Source organism: Gymnoscopelus braueri, assembly GCF_963280865.1.
Source record: "Gymnoscopelus braueri genome assembly, chromosome: 17".
Taxonomy (NCBI): domain Eukaryota; kingdom Metazoa; phylum Chordata; class Actinopteri; order Myctophiformes; family Myctophidae; genus Gymnoscopelus; species Gymnoscopelus braueri.
This window is the reverse complement of record NC_137617.1, coordinates 41425522-41432371: the sequence shown is the minus strand read 5'-3', so window position 1 is coordinate 41432371 and position 6850 is coordinate 41425522. Positions and strand designations below refer to the sequence as shown.

Sequence of the window (6850 nt, the reverse complement as noted above, 5' to 3'; positions counted from 1 at the left end):
GTAGTCAACAATATGGGATGTCATTTACGACACGGGAGGCATAAAAGTCCTTTTAGGTTTTTACTTATGAAATGCACAGGCACGGTTTACAGGTTGTTCAGGGTGTGGTTCTACATAAGAAATAAAACACATACAGAAATCATTATCAATGCAGTATTTGCAAACTTAAAGTTGTACAATGCAGAATCACAAATAACGATTTTTAGCAACCTCTGCTGGTCACTACCGTCACTGCATAGAATTTCCCTAGTCCTCGATTACCCAGAATTCCATTCGTTTTCACCGGAAGCCGGAAGCGTTTCAAAAAGCGATCTTTTAATTGTTTTATACTATCTACGGATCGTTTCTCTTAGCCAGTGGAGCATTAGTTACCATGAGCTGTGCTTTCTTTTTCGATCTTCCAATCCTACATTATCTTAAAATCAGCGTGAGGTTCCTTTTTGTTAATAGCGCGGTAGTTCCTGGCCAAACAGGAAACCGTTGCGGTAGTTCCTGAGGACGTCGGCCAGGAACGTCATTTTCCCGGGAAAGTCCCCCCCGTACACGTTCAATAGAAAATATATAAATAAAAGGCTTCCGGGGGTGAAATTCACGGAGTGGGTGTTGTGAAACTTTTGCCACTCGCAAAAGATATACAATTTAACTTTAGTTTTGTTGAAAACGTTACCTAGTATTACTTTAAACAAACAGTACAAATGTGTCACCAATAATACAACATGAGTAAACTGTGTGGGATATAATTCAACTAAACATAACATCATGAATCACTACTCACATGTGGTCAGAGACGCACACTCTCTGAAGACCTGAGCTGTACTGAGCTCACAAACAAATTACACTACACCTGTGCTGACACCTATCAGTCAATTAAACACACCTGGTGCTCGTTGGTGAGTGGCTCATGAGGAGGTCACTCTGACCTCTGAATTACTAGTTGAGCCTTTTGTACAACTTCAGTATTTAAACTTTGTCTATTTGGAAATAGCAGATCTACAAGCTCAAAATGTGACGTGTTGTGAGCTTGTAGATCTGCTATTTTCAAGAGATTTTTATACATTTTAGAGACATGATAACTTCTGAAACTGCATAATAAGAGTACTTTTACTTTTGGTACTTTAAGTATATTTTGATGCCAATACTTTTGTACTTTTACTCAAGTACATTTTGAGATTACACAGACTTTTAATTGTAACAGAGTATTTCTACATACTTTTACTTAAGTAAAACATTTCAGTACTTTTTCCACCACTATGGCTAATAGGAATTAAAAAACCCAAGAAAGCCATTGGCTTGTCATCATAGAGTACAGAAGACCTGACGTCACTGGCTCATCCCCTGGGTCGTGGAAGTCATTTCTCTATAGAGAATAACATCGGGTCTTAAAATCGTCTCATATATGAATTATGATCCATAAATAAACAAAGTGTCTCGGCGCTGTTGTCGATGAGGCTTTGTATTGTTTATGATAGTCAGTCACTCATATTTCATACAGTCTGTTTATGGAGAAAATTTAACTCATTTGTCTGAAGTAGCATTAATGTTTTCTCACCGTCAGTTGATGCTTCATATCCATAAGAGTCAAACCCCCGGGTTATTAGTTTATTTATGGAACACACTTCTTATTATTATTAAACACGTCTATGGGGATTCAGAACGGGGGAAACCGTGACCTAGGTAGGATGCGTCAAATAGGGAAATAGCAAGACCCACCATCTCCGGTTTACTTCCTGTTTCTGTGTGAGGTGGGCGGGACGCCTTTTTAGCAGACCGGAAGCATGTTGGAGTCTATTCATTCTAATGGAAGAGTGAACGTGAACACAGTTTCTGAACCATTCTTTATTATTATTATTATTATTATTATTACCCTTATTATTATTATTATTTTTATTATTATTTTCATCACAGTTTCTGAACCATTCTTTATTATTATTATTACAGCTTCTAAACCATTCTATAGCTCCATGGTCACTTAACTAAATATTGGACCAGATCGTCACAAGACACATAGGGTGCGTTCGAAAATACAGCACTGAGCGCACTGGCCAATACAAACTAATAGGCGAGTGTGCTCCGGTGCGTCATTTTCGAACGCGCCCATAATATGTACAACATTTTTCACACTAAAATGTATTTTTTCAGAGAGACTGAATCAGGAGAAAATCTACTTTATTATCGACATTTCTCTGTCCCAGCAACACACTCTCGCGGGATCTAGCACCAGTAAACCAGTAAACAGAGAAACATTGAACGTTCGCGAGATTTGCCGTCAGACGCCGGCGCCCACTTTGTGTACCATGTCGCCTCTAGTGGCTCCAGTCGGGATGGTGGATCTTCATAAATGAACAATCTTTGGTGGTGGTCTGTGTTTCCGGGTTTACAGCCAATGACATTTCACAACATTGACAGAGAGCCAATCACAAGCTGGGATGTAGGGGACCGCGAGTAACGCTTCATACGATTGGCGGAGCCTGGAACCATGCAGCTACCGGAGCCGTTTTTTTTTTCTGGTCTTAAAAGATATTATATATTAATATTATTTTAATTATTGTCATGCATGTGTAGCATGGCGGTATAAATTAAGGTAGCCAACTACGCCACCTAGGGGATTGCGCCCTAGGAAATAGTTTTGGTAATCTAATAAACTAAAGTACACCACCTGAACAATGATAACTCCCTACGAGGTTCGTTGTACTGTAAGAATTGGAGGCAGAGGCGTGGCATAAAGTACAAACAGTAATCAAATTTATTCATACAATAATTAATAAGGGGCAGCATTTAACAAATGATGCATCGGGTTAAAATACTATAACAGTGGTTCAACAATAAAATTCATTGGCCCTCTAGGGATCGGCACTGAGGCGCACCAAGGGAAACGGGGAACCAGCTAGCCAGCCCAGGGCAGTGGCACCCCTAACCACAGCACACAAAATGACAACAAGCTAAAAACACACAAAATGGAGGAGATACCACCACCACTGAAGCGGGCGTCGCCTGGTCCCGACCTGGGGCCTCAGCACCAGAACTAAAATAGAGGGAAACAATACATTAATGAGGACCATGGCAGTTACAATACATCATTAATATAAATTTTTATATCAGGTTGGGGGTAGACAATGTCTGTAAGCGACCGGGGGTGTCACGCAACATAATTTGGTAACCAGCTTGATGAGCTCAACACCAGGGCTGTTGGTCAATGATAGGGATCCAGGCAAAGGCAAAACAGCAGCGCAGTATTCCTCCTCACCAAGCCCTGGAGATGCAAGCGGCAGTATTAGCCTACTGTTAAATACTTGCTTCAACTCATGGCACCATGAAACATACAGACGCAACCTACCACTCAGTCAAGGGCAGAGTGCACAGTGTCACAATGCCTGCGGACACTAGCTCTTGGCTCTTGTGTATGGTGAAGTTACACCCACAGCATGGAGTAGACCACCCGAGGGGGACGTGCTCTCCGTGGAGAGACGGACATTTTCAAACGGGACTAAAACGACATAAAACAACCGGTCAAGTTCATGACCATAAATTATATGCACTACAACAAAACAACAAATTGTGAGACATACCTCCGATGATGATAACAGGACATCAAAGCTGAAGCCCAACAGGCCAGCTTTGATTTGAGGACATAATTGTCAGAGGACCCGCACACGCCGTGGACAAGCGTGGCTTGCTGAAGCCCAACAGGCCAGCTTGAGGAAACCCACACCCATGAGAGGAGACACCTTGCGCAAACAGAGAGTGTGCTGCTTAAATACTGGTAGCCTACCAATCAGCCCCCTGATGAGTGGGCGGGGGATGGGCAAAGTGGGAGACAACGCCCATCCTGCTACAATCCATCCCCCCCAATTGCATCGTCGTCCCGACGATGACCCACCTAGCACGACCAGAACCCCAACTCCAGAGTCTATCACTTGCTAAGTGCTTCTATGTCCCCACAATACAATTAATAAAAAACCTACAAGTGACGCATATCAGCAGAAAGTTCAAGTAAAAAAAAAAAAAACGTACCATAACGCCCAAGGGCCTGAGCCAATTGACTGATGTGAGGGGTCTTTACGACCAACACCCCACAATTAACATTTCCCTTCATTCACAGAATACATGCAGCCACCAGATACTGCCATTCCATCTACACTAAGAGCGCCCCACCGTGAGGGGTGGCTCCCGGATGCTTGGGCAGGGATAGGTCCTCCAGGTACCGACACGGCCATCGGCCGTGTGCACCCTAACCTCACCGCCCAAACAGAGGCCTAGCTGAAAGGAGAAGTTGCAGGGAAGTGGCCCATTTAAGGCTGCCACCTCCAAACTTCCCTTAGGACTAACAACCCCGATCAAACCTCTTCCACCACCCGGTCCCTTGACGGGAGAGCCATGGGGTCACAATAAGTGCTAGTCAAGACATCGCTGATGAATTGACCATGCATGAAATTGTCAGCATCTAATATGTGGACACAAATTAAAAACATTTAACCCTACAGTTGCACAGCTCCTGAAGAGGTGGGCTCTGTCCAGCTACTTAATAGTGAACAGGCTGCAGTCACACTTTAAAACATGGCTGTTCAGCTCCTTCCGAGGTAAACAAACCAAAAAGACTCACTTATCCTACATGGATAAGTGCTAGTCAAGACATCGCTGATGAATTGACCATGTATGAAATTGTCAGAATCTAATATGTGGACACAAATTAAAAACATTTAACCCTACAGTTGCACAGCTCCTGAAGAGGTGGGCTCTGTCCAGCTACTTAATAGTGAACAGGCTGCAGTCAAACTTTTTTAAAACATGGCTGTTCAGCTCCTTCCGAGGTAAACAAAACAAAAAGACTCACTCATCCTACATGGGGGGGGGGGCTGTCCTTTCCACTGATTTACGCTGCTGCCTTGCCTTTGCCTCTGAGGAATCAATAATAAAAAACTTAAGTCGACACAAACACCCAACCACGAACACAGTACTGTAATTGCAATACACTGGTGTCATGAAAAAAAAAAAACACGTCTCTGCCTTTTTTTCTTTAACAGTACGTCCTGCCGACCCACGCCAAATGTAGCATGGCGGTATAAATTAAGGTAGCCAACTACGCCACCTAGGGGATTGCGCCCTAGGAAATAGTTTTGGTAATCTAATAAACTAAAGTACACCACCTGAACAATGATAACTCCCTACGAGGTTCGTTGTACTGTAAGAATTGGAGGCAGAGGCGTGGCATAAAGTACAAACAGTAATCAAATTTATTCATACAATAATTAATAAGGGGCAGCATTTAACAAATGATGCATCGGGTTAAAATACTATAACAGTGGTTCAACAATAAAATTCATTGGCCCTCTAGGGATCGGCACTGAGGCGCACCAAGGGAAACGGGGAACCAGCTAGCCAGCCCAGGGCAGTGGCACCCCTAACCACAGCACACAAAATGACAACAAGCTAAAAACACACAAAATGGAGGGGATACCACCACCACTGAAGCGGGCGTCGCCTGGTCCCGACCTGGGGCCTCAGCACCAGAACTAAAATAGAGGGAAACAATACATTAATGAGGACCATGGCAGTTACAATACATCATTAATATACATTTTTATATCAGGTTGGGGGTAGACAATGTCTGTAAGCGACCGGGGGTGTCACGCAACATAATTTGGTAACCAGCTTGATGAGCTCAACACCAGGGCTGTTGGTCAATGATAGGGATCCAGGCAAAGGCAAAACAGCAGCGCAGTATTCCTCCTCACCAAGCCCTGGAGATGCAAGCGGCAGTATTAGCCTACTGTTAAATACTTGCTTCAACTCATGGCACCATGAAACATACAGACGCAACCTACCACTCAGTCAAGGGCAGAGTGCACAGTGTCACAATGCCTGCGGACACTAGCTCTTGGCTCTTGTGTATGGTGAAGTTACACCCACAGCATGGAGTAGACCACCCGAGGGGGACGTGCTCTCCGTGGAGAGACGGACATTTTCAAACGGGACTAAAACGACATAAAACAACCGGTCAAGTTCATGACCATAAATTATATGCACTACAACAAAACAACAAATTGTGAGACATACCTCCGATGATGATAACAGGACATCAAAGCTGAAGCCCAACAGGCCAGCTTTGATTTGAGGACATAATTGTCAGAGGACCCGCACACGCCGTGGACAAGCGTGGCTTGCTGAAGCCCAACAGGCCAGCTTGAGGAAACCCACACCCATGAGAGGAGACACCTTGCGCAAACAGAGAGTGTGCTGCTTAAATACTGGTAGCCTACCAATCAGCCCCCTGATGAGTGGGCGGGGGATGGGCAAAGTGGGAGACAACGCCCATCCTGCTACACATGCATTAATAATATTACAGTAACGAGCCTGTTTTAAAAATGTACGGAGTAGAAAATACAGATACTTGTGTTAAAATGTAACGAGTAAATACAATGAACACATTAAGTAAAAAATAAAGTACATTTAATTGTTTTTATATACTATGTGCCATACAGATACAGAGTCATAGTAAATCAGTGTCATACATAATGATAGAGTTATTTGATCTCTTATCTTAATTATCATAATGTGTCTAGGGTCCATTAACCTGGTTAAAATGTCCTATTAATTATGGTCTCATACGGGCCTGTACTTTGTCATGGTAAAAGTACTCTGTACTCTCAGTCCCTCTGTCTGCCAGCCAAGGTCAAATCCATGCTACAGGCTTTCTGTGGCAAATCTATTGTTTTGGGAGCACGGTATCTGGATGTTCTTTTCCACACTAATCCTTTCTACAGCTGTCTTACACCCATGTCACCAAGCCATCTCTGACCAGTGACAGGTCAGAGCGAGATGTCAAACGTGTTGACCCAGACATGGGGACGCT

General features: G+C 43.5%; 1 long non-coding RNA gene across 1 annotated transcript; it reads right to left on the bottom strand.

Moving 5' to 3' along the window:
• Positions 1–5356: 5356 nt before the first annotated feature.
• LOC308104848 lies at positions 5357–6193 on the bottom strand. The gene is made up of 3 exons (XR_013934863.1): positions 6055–6193; positions 5823–5972; positions 5357–5738 (listed from the first exon to the last, which is right to left on the bottom strand). It is a non-coding gene; the product is annotated as an uncharacterized lncRNA (long non-coding RNA).
• Between the last annotated feature and the right edge of the window lie 657 nt (positions 6194–6850).